This window comes from Catharus ustulatus, chromosome 3, assembly GCF_009819885.2.
Source record: "Catharus ustulatus isolate bCatUst1 chromosome 3, bCatUst1.pri.v2, whole genome shotgun sequence".
Taxonomy (NCBI): Eukaryota; Metazoa; Chordata; class Aves; order Passeriformes; family Turdidae; genus Catharus; species Catharus ustulatus.
Window position 1 is genome coordinate 13,287,055 of NC_046223.1, and position 14,672 is coordinate 13,301,726.

Consider the following 14,672-nt stretch of genomic DNA (forward strand, 5'->3'; position numbering starts at 1 on the left):
CCATGCAATCCTTCTACATTTAGTAACCTACGGGTATCGATGAACCATGTCTATGTCTTGGTGGGGATTTCTGTCGGCTTTTTCTAGTTGGCAAGGAAAACACTGTTTGCTGGAACAGGCAGTCCTGGAAGGTTAGGTCCAGATTGTCTTAGTTCTTGAGTTGTACAGCCATGGCCTTCTACACAGTTGCCTCTGATGCTATTTCTAGAGTTGCTCAGCTTGTGGGCAGCTGTGTGCTCTGGCATGGCTTTGTCCAGAGGGAAGGGATGGGAGGTGGCCATGGGGAGAGCAGCCCAGAGCCCAGCCACACGATTGCCTTTGCAGCAGGGCCAGCAGCTGCAGTTGTTTTGGGTGTGCCGTGGGGTGCAGGAGGAGGCAGATGAACAACAGCTTTGGTAGACAGAATGTCCCATCAAAGGCTTGTGTACTTGATTTCAGCCTTGCTGACAAAGGGCCCAATGTATCCCTGACAGGATCTGATCCTTTCCCTGGAGTTTGAACAGGCCCTCATTTGGCCCTTGAGCTGTGCCAGAAATGCTGAGATACTAAGGAAGGGTGTGCATCTACCCCCACTGCCACCACTCCCCTTCCTGGCCATGGCATGGAGGCCCTGGAGCAACTTGGGCAGGCAGAGAGCTTCCTGAGAGCAGCAGGGCAGGGAACTGTGCTGAAATTCCTAAATGCCAGTGAGCCTGAGATGATGGAGGTGTGGGAGCTGGAGAGCACCGAGCATCCTGAGAGGTCAGCAGCTTCTGGGCTGAAAGCTGCTGGGGAACTGTAAGAGGGAAAGGCAGCAGCAGAAGAAATGAGGGGTTTGAGAAATGCAGGTTTTGACATGCTGCAGAATGGGTTTGTGGGGACTTGGCAGTAGATCAGCATAAGGCTCTTAGGTACCTAGTGGACAGGGAGAGAACAGTGATTTAACCCACTTCCACACCGCCTCGAAGGCCAGTGGATGCAGTGGTACCCTGAATATACTGATGGCAAACATGTGGATTCCAGCTGGGAATGTAGCCACAATCCCAAAATCATTAGTATGGAGATATTGCAAATCTGGGACATGGTCTCTCCCGCAGCACTTCTCTTTCCTAAGCCTCCTTTTCCTGTCCTAGGCCAAGCTGTTCCTTCTGTTTGGCTTCTTGTTTCTTGCCAGGTCCCACTTAAAAGCATGGCTAAATGTCTTGAGCCATGAATGGGGGCAAGGCTCAATGCTTTATCTGAGCACTGTGTTCTAATTTTTACAGGCTTCCTTGCTGTGTTCCAGTGGTGGGGACACGAGGAAGGGGTCATTGGGACTGCCTTTGATCCCCCCTATAGGCAAGGCAGGAAGTCCCAGTGTTGGTAATGCTGCAGGGTCTCTGCGCAGCTCTCTGCAGCTGGATGATGAAGATTCCCAGGAGATGAGGTAAGCCAAGGTGCTGCTCCACTGTGCTGTTCAGATTGCTCTTCCTATCTCCTGAGGTTCTTTTGCACAGTCAGCTCTTCCATGAATTTAGGGAAACCTCTGTGTATTCCTCATTTGCCGATCTCTGATGATCCAGCTCAATGTCAAACCCCACACCATGTGTCCAAAGGGCAGAGGTGGTGGAGGGAAAGATGAGGCAGGGCTTAAATGCACCTCAAAACTGGTCTTCTGCTGGGTTTGGCTTTTGATTCTCTCAGTAATGTTTGTAGTGTCCTTTGGGAACTGTATTGCATGGGTCTGGACACTGAAGATCCTTCTCCGAATTGCTTATCCCATAAAAGAAAACGATTCCATATATTCCAGTGGGTGCACTGGTATTTAGCCAGCACTAGATCCACTACACAAGGATATTCAGATTGCACTATAAAAGAATTGGGGAGTTAGGATGCAAGCTGGGGAAAGAGTGCTGTGTTTCAGCTGAAACGTGGTCAGCTCTCTCTTATGCAGCAACTGAAAGCTTAAGGAAAATTAATCAGCTTTGCATCTTGTAGGGTTGATGTGTTGCATTTCCTTCTTCATCAGATTGACCAAGGTAGCAAAGTTTGCTTCCTTTCATGCTACACTTCTTCCCTCCCTTTACTTTGTCCCTTATCATATGTTCTTTTGTCTTCCGTTTTCAAAGGTCCAGATCCAGCAGCAAAATCAAAGAGAAGAACTCTGAACCTGCAGGTAGGTACAGGGCATGTCTGTCCTGAAATTACCACTGGAATCTTGACTCAGAGGGGACATTCTGAAAGCTTGGTTAAAAACTTTAAATTCATTTCAATGCCTTGATGGGTTCAGTCAGAATGTCATCTTCACACATCACCTCTAAAATCTTTTAGAGTAGAAAAATCTCTCTTGCCAAGCCCACTGGGCCTTCAGACTCTCTCCTGGAGGGCAGCTTCCAGGGAAAGTGAGTCCAGGAGAATGCTTTTCAACCCAGGTGCAACCTGGAAGAAACCAAATTAACTCCTTCTAATGAAAACACCAGACATCCTTCTCCCGCCACTCCCTGCCAAGGAGCTGGTGCTGCAGAGTTGTGCTGAAGCCCGAGGCAGTGCTGCTGTTGTGGCCCCAGCATTCCCGAGTGAATCCCGGCTGAGGGGCTCTGGCTGCAGTGCTGTGTGTGCTGCCCCGAGGGCAGCAGCAGGGACATTGGGGGCAGCACTCAGCCTGAGGGCATCACCCAAGGTTATCTGCACTTTCTTTTGGGAACTTCCCCAGCCAGCCTCTGAAACAGGCAAACAAAAGCAAAGCAATACTGGGTTTTCCTTGTTTCTTAGGGGAAGCAACACTGAAGATTGGTTGGAAAATAGAAGAGGGTAGATTTAGATTAGATAGTAGGGAGAATTTTTTATAATGAAGGAGATGAAATGCTGAAAGGGAGTGACCATGGAAGCTGTTGTTGATCCATCCTTGAAGGTGTTCAAGACCAGTTTACATGGGGCTCTGAGGAACCTGATCTACATGAAAATGTCCCTTCTTCCAGGGGTTGGAGTAGATGCTGGTTAAAGTGGCCTTCCGACTCAAACTCTTCTAGGATTCACTGATTCTGTGATCCTTGCCTCATGTTAGTGTGCCAGTGTTCTACTTGAAGTTCTTAGAGATAACAAAGGGATTTGACCCAGCTCCAGCAAGTTTTCTGGCCCATTTCATCATCACCCTGTCCAGCACCCTCCACTTACAAGCTCTTCTTTGGTCCCTGCAGCCTTTACCCAACTATCTGTGAACGGCACAGCTTGCAGAGCGCAGAGAAAGCAGCCTGGTAATGCCATGAGAAAGAAGGTGTTGAAAAAGCAGGACAAGGTGCCCAGTATGCCCATGGTCCATCAGGAAGACAGAGTCCCATGCAACTCCTCAGGTAAGCCTGCTCCATGGCAGCTTTTTCCCACATGTGCACAAGGAGCACAAACTGCCTCCTGCCTCAGCCAGCACAGCTGGGATCTTTGCTCCATAGCCTGTCCTGAGAATGAACAGCAAATCTACTTTGGAGTTACTCCAGCTTGGTAGTACTGCAGCAGTTGGTTCTTAGAGATCCATTGGAAAGCTGAGGTGAATAAAGTAGTGGTAAAGGCCTAAGCTCTGCCTTTTGCCTATCCTGGTAGTCCAAACCACAACACTGGTGGCAGGAGGCAGCTGTAAGAGCAGGGATGAGCTGTGGGGCAGTGTGCCAGGGTGTGCTCACTGCGCACCTACGAGCACCACCACCATCATTTATCCACTCACCATCGGGGCCCTCTGCCTGTGCTGCTGTCCAGCTCTGCAGCCAGCTTTTCTGCTATCCCAGCAAGGGTTGTCTCTCATGGAACTCAGTGCCTTGGTGCCATCATGCTGCTACTCACAGAAGTGCCCAATGGCTCCTGGCTGCTGCCATCCCACGGCCTGCAATGCCAAGAGGGAACAAACAGTGCCTCCTGTGTCACTGCACCCAGATACAGGGGCTGTGTGTAGCAGATGACAGCCAGGAGGGGCTGCCTGGTGCTCCCAGGCTGTTTGCTGCCTGCAAGGAATGCACAGCAGGTAGTCCCTAGTGGCTCTTGTCTCTCCTTTGTGGATGGACTCCCTATGCTGTAATCCCAAGTAGGGTGAGGTAAGAAGAAGGGAGCTAGGAATGATCCTTGGAATGCTCTGTTCTAGTGATGTCACTTCCACGTTCAGTATTGACCAGAAGGAGCCTGACTGTGGCTCTCCATTCCTGTGGAATGTCTATGTGTATGTCTACGTAGTTCTGCAGTGACATCACTGACGTCAGTGACTGGGGTACATCAGAGACATCCAGATCAGCTCCTGTCTGAATATTTTTGATGTTACAGTTCCCCCATAATTTGTGAGAACATGCAGGGTAGCACTAAATCCCTATTAAGTCTAGAGCACTTTGTCTAAATTCTGTGCCATATTTATATTCCATAATTTTAGACATCTCTGATGTTTTCATCTATACATTAGAAAATGAGCTTTTGAGTGCAGGACATGAAATTATTGATTGACACTGCATTTGATGACAAATGGGTTTCATAAGAAATGCATTTATCATCTGATTTTTCTCATCCCTTGTAAAGTTTTTGCCTTACCAAAAAATTTCATTAGGATAAACCCATAACAAGTGATTCTCAATAGGGTGCGTCTGCCAACAATTTGCTTCTGTATTTGAATATTTTTATCCTCACTTTGCATTTGGATGGCTTTTTTATCAACTCTCTAGACTGGGAATTGTGTTTTTCTACAAGAGAAAGCTTAGGCTTTGACGGTAAATAAATTTTACCTCAGCATCTTTCAAATACAACCAGTGTGTACCTCAGAAAGAGTAAAGATTCCTGATGCTTGGAAAGAACAAAATCATTGAACTACTCCTTTCCCAGTTATAGGCTAAAATGTTTGTGCACTCAGCTGCCTGATGTTCAGAATGTTTGAAGTCAATGTGAGCAGAGGCACTGTAGGTGTGAAGGGTCAGGTCTGGCTGTTCCCTGGGAGTTGCTCCATGGGGATTCAGCCGGGCCCAGCAGGGCTGGCTTGTTCAGGCTTGGCTTGGTGCTGTTCTGAGGCAGCTGCAGGTCTTTCCTCAGGGAGTTGCAGAGTGCCTCAGTCCTCAGGGCTGGAGGAAATCGGGGCACTGGGACAGGAGAGGCCCCTGGGAGTTCCCTCCTGGGGCAGCCATTCCCGCTGCCCAGCCCTGTCTGGCAGGGAGTGGGAGCTCTGCGGCCTCAGGAACCTGCCGCTGGCTGTGCTGCCTGTGGCACTTGGGAGCTGGCAATTGCTGTGTGGGCAATGGTCAGGCTGAGCCTGGAGCTGTGCCCAGCTGGGGGCTGTGAGAAAGCAAGGAGCCCAAGGAGGCAGAGAGCAGGGCAGTGTGTGAGGCAGGGCCTGTGTGCAGCAATGGAAGCCTGGCTGGGAGCTGGGGCTGCAGGCCGCTCCATGGTGGGTGCCTTGCCCGGGGCTGCAGCGCTCAGGGCTCACCCTCTCCTTACAGTGACCTCGCAGACGGCCCCTGGTGCCGAGTGCCGAGAGGAGCTGCTCCGTGGGCATGGGCACAAGGACAGAGCCTCTCCTGAGCCACAGCAGTCCCTGCTCCAGGCACTCTCCTGGCTCGACAGCGATGACTGGTAAGAAAGGCCTCGGTTGCTCTGTCTCCCTCTGAGCGTTAAGGGAGGTTAGAAGTGGATCTTGCTAGAGCCTCTGAGCCCCGACAGCCCAGAGGGCCAAAGGGCACTGGTGAATCCACTCCAGAGCAGAGAGAGGATCAGGATTTGAGAGCAGCCTTTTCTTGGCCTTGGTCTGCAGCTGTGCTCCAGCTGCAGCAGGTCTGTGCTGGTTCCTCGCTTTGCCTGCTGCTCCATGGAGCTGCAAAAGGGAATCTTGAGAGAAGAGAGGAAGCTGTGGGAAGAGATGGTTTTCTGGCTGAAGGCAGAAGCAGGATGGCAGCAGTTCTGAGGGTAGAGATTTGGTGTCTTGGGGCACTGGCCCAGTGGGACTGAGTAAGATTTCTCTCAGGTGCCACTGCTGACAGCAATGGCAGGTGACAGGGTATCCCTGTGACCTCCTGCATGTGAGGCCCAGAAGCAGCCCCAGGGAGTTCCTCTTTCTGAGAAGTGGACTGAGTGGTGCTTACAAGACCCTCAGCTTCTGAAGTGTTCATGACAGAAGAGGAGAAAGAAGTGAAATCCTCTAGGAATCTGTACTTTTGGAACTCAGCTTTTTCCTTCTCACTGCTTCAGATGGGCCTGAGATGTTTGGTCAATACTCACCATGTGTTCCACAATTAAACACAGAGAGAAGGAGGCCCAGAGGTGATAACCCCACAAATGTTAGATGATATTGCTTGTCTTTTTGATGTCTGGGTTGGCATCCACTCAGTGGTGGATGCTTCATTCACACAGGGATAAGGACTCCATTCACACTGGGATAAGCAGGAAAATTCTGCCACAAGGCATCTCCTTGTGCAGTCACATTTGCTTTGCCCTTTCTCTTCTGCTTTCTCTTCACCATTTCTGTTTGGTGCCCTGTGAGGAGCAGAGAGCTTCTGCAGGTGTGGGGATCTGGGTGACACTCAGGGGTGCCCGTGGGATCGGTCTCCAGCCCTGTGCTGCAGCCCTGATGCCTCACACACCTTCCTGTAGCTCAGGGCCTGCACAGAGCAAGTGCTGAGAGACAGAGTTGTTTGCACCTTTTCAATAACATGTTGCTGTTGTGGGGATTGGTTTGGATAGGGGATTTTGGGAAAAGCCAGACTTTCAACTGTTCTTGCTCAGGTGTGGAATCTTCTGGGACATCCTGCAGCTTTTGTGGGGGAATGTGGAAGTGGACTGGGGTGGGTGACAGACAGGCCTCAATCGTAGAGTGGAAACTCAGCTCCAGAGTGCCAGTGCAGACTCTCACTGCTGAACTGCCTGCTGGGGCTGGCAAAGAAGGAAAATGCCCCAGTAACAGCCCTACGGGATTGTGTCTTAGGGACAGGTACAGGGAGGTGACAAGAAACAGCAGCATGGGCCAGTCTCACTGCTTCTAGGAAGCAGTGACACAGGGACTTCATTTGCCAGACATTTCAGATAGGCTGTTTTCCAAAGCAGCCACAAATGAAGGCTCTGAAATCCCTCTATTTACCTCTTGGATTTGTGTATGCTTTTGACAGCCACAGTATCCTGTGACAACGAGTTCCATGATTTCATCTTGAAAAGCACCTCCCATTGTTTGACAGAGCTACCAGCCTGGTAATTCAGAGGTGCTGCCTAGATCTTGGGTGGAGAGAAAAATCAATCTTTTTGGTACTTGCCTTTCAGGGAGAAGAAGGAGAAGGCACTCCTCAGCTTCAAACACCTGGCTGAGTCCCATTCAGAAGTCCTGCTTTCAAGACTTCATGACGTTTGCTTGGCAATTACCAGCGAGGTGGGAACACTGTTTTGGATTTTCCCCTGTACTTCATGCACAGTGTGTAGAGTAGATATGTGCTTGTTCATCTCCACATGTACTCAGAGACTGCCTTCATTTCTGGTTTTAGACCTTCTGTTTCTAATGCCTGTCAGCTCTCTATAAGATCTGTGTGTCCATTTAGCTGTATTTACTGGCAGGTCTGGTATCTGACACTCATCTTGGAGTGAGCTGCCATTGTAATGAATTGTACAAATGCAGAAACAGATGCACTAATTATGTTATTTGCCAGAGTTCTAATCTCTGCCCAAGCTGTAATTCACTACTGCAAATTAGTCCGTAGACCTGAGCCTGTGTTTTCTGTTTCCTGGCTGAGTGCTTCAACTGCTGGTGTTGCTTTTTTGAACAGCAGCACGTGACTCATTATCCTTATGGCCTGTGCCTTTCTGGATTGAAAGCAGCACTTTTATTTGGTTCTTTGTTTTTCAAATAAAAGAGCATAAAATGAAAGCAGTTGACATTCTAGATGGGTTCAGTAGATCACTTCAGTGAAATTTTTATTTTTTGGCCTTCAGTGAGCAGGTCTGAGGACTTTTGTCTAAGGCAACTGGTTTTCTTTTCAAGGTGATTCTTATGTTTCCCCTCATGACTTCCCCAGGTGACCAACCTGCGCTCCAAGGTGTCCTGCTCAGCCATTGTCACTCTGGGAGAGTTTTTTGTGAGCTTGAAGAAGGGCATGGACTCTGAGATGGATGAGGTGGCTCGGGTCCTTCTTCAGATGCTGCGTAACTCCCCAGAGTTTCTTGAGAAAGCAGCCAGTCAGACCCTGGGGAAGATGGTGGACAATGTGACTCCTGCACGAGCAATGACTGCTCTCCTGGACAGGGGAGTCAGGTAGGTTCTCCTTCTCTTAGTGATATTCTTCACCTTCTAGTGTGCAGGTCGGGGAAGGGATGAGAGAAAGAATGGGAATGGTGGGAGGGAAGGGTCCTGTATCCTGCATGTTCTGCCAACTCTGTGACTGGATTCTCCAATCCATCTCATTTCTTTCCTCTTGTCCCCTATTTCTGCCCTCGCTCAGGCTATGAGTTCTTAGAATCACAGAAGTGTAGAATATGGGGGTTGGAAGGGGCTCATCAGGATCATCGAGTCCTGCTGCAGCTCTGTGTAGTGGGTGTCCTCTGATGGGTCAGCGTGAATTGTCTAATTTCTGAAGGATTCATATGTGATCTCTTTCTTTAATCTTTCTCAGAGTAAATTTTGGAAAAGAAATTGAGGATGAGATAGTGCAGGGAGACTGAATTCCTCCCTCTTCCTTGAGGCAGTTCCTCTGTCCAGTGCTAACTCTGAGTTTATCTGAGGACAGAAGCTTCTACAGGTGTCTGAAGTTGCAGGAGAAGCCAGGCCTCCTTCCCCCAGCAATGCCAGGGAACACGCTGTGGCCAAGGCCTGTGCTGCTGCTGCTCCTTCTCCCTGTGCCCCAGTGTTTGCTCTCCTCTTACCAGGAGCCAGCACGTGAAGGTGCGGAAGTGTGCGGCCGAACTGCTCCTGTCCCTGATGGAGAGAATTGGAGTCACGGAGCTGGCAGGCACAGCCAGGGCTGAGGGGCTGGCGAATGCAGCAGGGACACTTGCTCAGGACCGTCACAAGGACACAAGGTAATGATCTTCATTCCACCTCCTGAGACAGGAAAACTGTTTGGTGTCTGTCTGGAAAGGTAACACCACAAAAGAGTGGAAACTAAAGGAAATATTAAGTTAGGTCACTGTGTGGATAAAGGCCAAAGAATCATGGAATATGCTGAGTTGGATGGGAGCCATCAGGGTGATCGAGTCCAGCTCCTGGCCTCTTGGCAGGACATGCCAAGAGTCACTCCATGTGCTTGAGAGCATTGTCCAAACACTTCTCAGCTGTGTCAGGTTTGGTGCTGTGACCACTGCTCTGGGTTGCCTGGGGAAATGACTGTACTGGGCAACCTGAGGTTGTCCAACATGAAGGAGTACTGCCAACTTCCTGTGACTTGAAGGATTCTTTCCTGAGATCAAAAGAGCTCCAATTATCCAGTCAAACAGTTTTCTTTAGTCTAGGTGCACAACACAAAGTGTTGGCTAATGTTCATGATCACTGAAGGATCCCAAACATCTATTTCTCCTTTACTTAAGACTTTCCCATAAATATCTCAGGGGTCTTTCACTAATGTATTCAGTTTTTCTAAATGTCTTCTGCAGATTCTAGAGTGCTGTTATCTGTGGCTCAGTAACCTCCAAATTTCTTCTTGAAGAAAACTGTGTTTTCCTAGTGGCAAAATCAACCCAAGCCACCAAAATCCCTGCCAGTTAAAGGAAGGCAAATTATTGTGTAATGGCAGCAAGGCACTGCTAACAGGATCTGATAACAAAGCAGATGTGTTTTACTTGTTCCCTGGGATCCTTTGAACCCAAAGAAGCACACCCATATTTTCAGAGTGAAATGGTATTTTTCTCTCTCTTACCTGACTAGGTAAATTCCTTCTCCTGCACGGATTGCAGCTGATAAGTTTAAGGTATCAGCCTCTTCTGTTAACACTCTTACTTTTGTTTTTTCACTTTTCTTTCTCTTCCTTCCTTCCTGCCTGCTTTCCTGCCTGCCTTCCTTCCTTCCTTCCTGCCTGTGTTCCTGTCTTCCTTCCATCTTTCCATAGGCATTATGGACAGGAGATGGTGAAGATGTTGCTGAATCACCAAGAATGTAAAATGCTTTTGGAGCGATCCATTCCCGCCCGTGACCTGGAAGATATTCTGAGAAGAATGAAGAGGAAAGTAAGTGCTTGGCAGGAGAAATGTCTCCTTTGTGCAAGTATTGCCACTGCTAATTGGAGATCAATCATGCCTAATCTGGATTTACATCTTTCCTCTTCTGTTGAATCATTTTCCTCCTTGGAATGAGCTGTTAATCCCCAGCCTGTTCATCTGCAGACCACAAAGGAACTGATATTATTAGGGGAAAAGTGGTGTTTTGAATATTTTGAATAATGGTCACAAACAGGAAAGGGGAAGAGGAGAAAATGGGTTTACATTCCAGCATAACCCGTCACCACGCTCTCCCTACTCTGCCCCCAGTGAAGCAATGAAGTGACAATAGTGCTTATGAAGGTAACAGAGGCTTTGCAGTAGTGCCAAGAAAATTTCCAAAAATGCAAAAGATGTCCAAGTCAATCCTAATTGCTACAATTACTGTCTGTCTTCTGGGAATATTGCCCTGCTGACAAACACTGTGGAGCTGCAAGAAGCTTGGTGAATTCAGCAGCATTCAGTGGAAAATAATTTGTTTGTTTGGGGGGATTTTTTTATTGTTTTTATCTACATTATAGAGGGGAGTGTGCCTTTGTGCAGGAACAGGGCGAGCCAGGTTGAACCAAATCACCTTCCAACACAATGGGCCCACCCCCCAACTAGTCCAGATTGTTCTCCTACTTCCTGTAAGAACACTTGTTGCCTACCAGTTTGCATTATTCCATTTATGCTCAAGACTCATGAATTTGGGATTTCAGACTGCTGCTCACTATGGCAGCACCCATACCCTGCCTTGGGCTATTGCAAACAAAGAGTTGGCATCACCAAATCTCTGGTCTGATTCCTTCTGTAAGTTAGGAAGTGTTTCCCTAAGCCTTGACAGCAGTGATCCTGGTTCTAACTTGTGTTTTAAACAGGGAATTTCCTATTTGATATTCTAAAGATTGATGGGGTTTCTCTGTGTCTTTGTAGGGGATGGTAGAGCAGAAGGCTAAACGCCCATCTGTCAAGAGACCGTGAAGAAGAGGAGCGATTGCTCCAAGAAGCCGCAGGCCCCATTGCCTTCTAGTCAAGGGTACTGAGCACTTTTGTTAGATGTGACAAAGCACATGACAAGCTTGACATGTCTCTTCCTCAGGAAAATCTTTCTGGCAGAGATGGCCAGAGATTGTTTCCTTTTCCTACAAATGCTCTATGATAAAAAATGTCTACTTCTGCATTATACTGAACAAACTTCTCTGGGGTGGTTTGTGCAAAATTTAGGTGACAAAAAGACACTCATTGGTTGCAAGTCAGACAGTGCAGTGCAGTGGCAAGGGCAGTGTTGTGGAGGCTGGGAGAGGGCCATGTCTCTGCTGTCTGACTTGGGACAAGTCAATTCAGCCAGGGTTTTCCCTGGCTTCTGCAGAGCTGTGCAGCACCTGAGCTGGGGGCTGAGCTCTGACTGGGGCATCTCAGAACCCCCCTGCAGGAAAGGGAGGGGCTAAAAATACCCCCAGGCTCCTCTCTTGGGACCTCAGGGACATCTGTGATCCTTTAGGGAAAATGGTGGCAAGTGCTGTTGCAGAGGATCCGTTTGTTTTGTCCTCACAGAGTTCTTGTTTAGCCCTTGGAAAGTTTGGAGGGTGAAGCCTGCAGTGCGTGGGGAGGTCACAGCTTAGGTCAGAAGTCAACGCACAGATGAGAGGCACGGATTTGGTGCAAGGCAGCCTCTGGGGGCAGAGGGGCAGAAGCAGAGTGCTGAGGCTCCCTGCCTGTGCTGGCAAAGTGGCATTGGACTGAGCATTTCAGGGTGTGCAAACAGTGTCTTCCTGTGTCAGTGCTCTCCAAAATGCTACAAATGCAGCTGATACTTGATTCCTCAGAGGAGCTTGCTATGTCACCAACAGTCAAGGAATGGGAAAATTTTAATCTTAATATATGATAGAAATAATGATTTATAGCCTTGCTTTAACTGGGGCTAAATCCACTGCTAAGCGTGCCAGCATCTTTAAATGCAAGCTTGAAACAGCTGTTTGTTGGAAGCCCCAAAAGCATTGTGCCAAAGACCCCAGCTAGTCACTGATGTTTCTAATCCAACTGTCAATCAGCACCCATCTCTGGTGGGCTGCACTTTGGAAGAGTGGTCTAATGCTGCCCTTTGCTGTGTGCCACTGAGCAAAGGGAAGAGCCAGATGAGACTTTTGGCACTTGACATCAAGGATCACCAAAATGGAATTATCCTTTTTATTAGAAATTTCTCAATTGTCTCTCTATGGTGCATTTCCAAATCTTCAGTATGGGTTTAGATGACTTCTTAATGGAAATAAAAGGCAAGTTGACATTTCTGTCATCAATCTGTTTGCTGCATCAGTCTGTTGATGCAGAAACAGTTTGTGAAATGATTTAGTAAAGGTATAAAGACTCTCAAACACACAAGTCTCTGTTTGGAGAAATTAGTCCTGAGGGGTTGGTGGTTCTGTTTTGGGAGGATCAGCTGCTTTGGCCATTTCTGGATCGTGGGGCTCTGTGTGCTGTTTTGCTGCTCTTAGCCAGAGAGGCTTCCAAGAAGCAAAACTAGAGGTAGATCCTTGTTTGCATTGAGGTTGGTGGTTCAGAAGCTTGTGTCTCTCTCCTGGCAGGGCTTGTGGAATGGGTTTATGCCAGGAGCCCTGAAGTCGTCCAGCGCTCTGCCCTGCCCGTGCTCTGGTCCTTGCTGGAGAACAAGGCGCTGCCTGTGCAGAGCGCCAATGTGCACTCTGTGATCACCAGGCTTGCCTCTGCCCTCTACAGTGTGATGGGCACCAAGCTGGAGAAGCGTGCTGCCAGCCAGCCCCCACATGTGCAGGAAAAACTCTCAAACATTTTGGGCTGGTGAAGCCTTGATGTTCTCCAGAAATCTGGACCAAATGCTGAGATGGACACCTCTGGGTTAGACTTTTCAGCTGTGCCAAAAATGACAAAATACAAAACAAGGATGTGCATCTGCCCCTGTTCTCTCCACTGCCCTTCCTTGTCATGGCATGGGGGGCCTGAAGCAATTCCAGATTGTGGACAAGGTGAAGGCTGAATACGACTCAGCCTCACAGAGAGGGAAGGTGGGAGCTGGGCCGCTCTCTGGAGTGTGGAAGGGTCTTGTGGCAGCCTGGAGAGCCTGTGCACATTGGCAGGGAACAGCTCTGCCCTGCAGGTGCCCCTGCCATGAGCTGTGCTGCTGGCAGTGCCCCGTGGAGCTGTAGGGCTGCTGAGGTGTGGGGCAGGGAGAGGAGCAGGAGGCTGCATGTGCAGCTGAGCCATTGCTGGAGAGCACAGGGCTCTGGGCTCCCTGCTGTCCCAGGACAGCCCAGAGGCCAGGCTGTTCCCTGGGAGCTCTGTGCAAGGGGTCAGGGTGTGCCCCTGGGCTGCCTCAAGGGGCTGCTGGCAGGAGCATGTTTCCCTGTGCAGCTATTGAGAAGTTTCCAGTAAATGTGTCCCATGGAATATGGAGCTTTAGATGCTTTAGGTTTGCATTGTAATCTTTGTTACATTTTATTTCTCCTTTTTGCAGACCTGACTGGCTCCAGCTCTTGCCAAGAAGTTTTTCCTGGATTTTTCCTGTGTTCTCTTAGCCACAAAGTCCTTGCCTCCCATGCAGAAGAGTTCTCTTTCCTCTGAGCTCAGGAAGAAGCTGCTGCCTATCCAAAAAGTGTTTGAAGAAAAGGATTTTTGAATTAGTATTTATAGTTACAGATGTATATATGTTCTGATAGTTGGCTGTAGGTTTGATTAAATGTATTTTAATTCTATCGTTAAAATTTTGATGATATCTTTTTTTGATTTGGATGTATTTTATTTTGATAATATGTTTTGGTTTTTTATTTTTTAAATAAACTGAATTTTTTAAAAAACCATGCAGAGAATGTGAGTCCAGGATCAGAGTGCAGCTCACTCGATGTGCCAGTGTCTCACCATTTTCTTTCTTCACTTGGCCTCTCCTCTTCCTCTTTTACCTTTTGATCTTTGTGTCATTTGTGCTGCTGTTTATAACTTGGAATTGTCCTGGTGGCACCCATTGACATATTTGGGGGACAATGGAGCCAACAGATCCTGCATAGTCTAAAGTTTTCTAGTTAGATTATTGTGTGTTCACAAAATGCCTGAGCAAAGAAACAAAGAGAAATGTGCCCAAATCCCAAAGCTTTGCTCCTTTGCAATCTCACCCAGATGTGGCTCAGAGGTGTCTTCAGTCACAATTTCATAGGTGAGAAGAGGTGATGGGAAAAGATGCACGGCTTTTGAGAAGTCATCTGTGTGTACATTTCTGCAGGACAGCAGTGCAACAGTGCTGTTTGCAGCTTGTTTGCAGAAGGATGAGTGGACTGTGAGGTCAATAACATTTGTCAATGGTTCCTCAGATCTCTCCTGCAGCCTGGGATCCATTCAGCCCAGGGCTATGGGATCATTTGTTTTCCCATGGATCAGTGCTTGCCAGTGTAATGAATTCCTGCATAGCTGGAAGAAGCAATTCTGGCTTCAGCTGCAGCTCTTGGTGGGCTGCATGATCATTGACATTGCTGCCTTTCCAGAAACTATTTCACACTTTCCTTTCATCATCATTTGAAGCTTTTAAACCT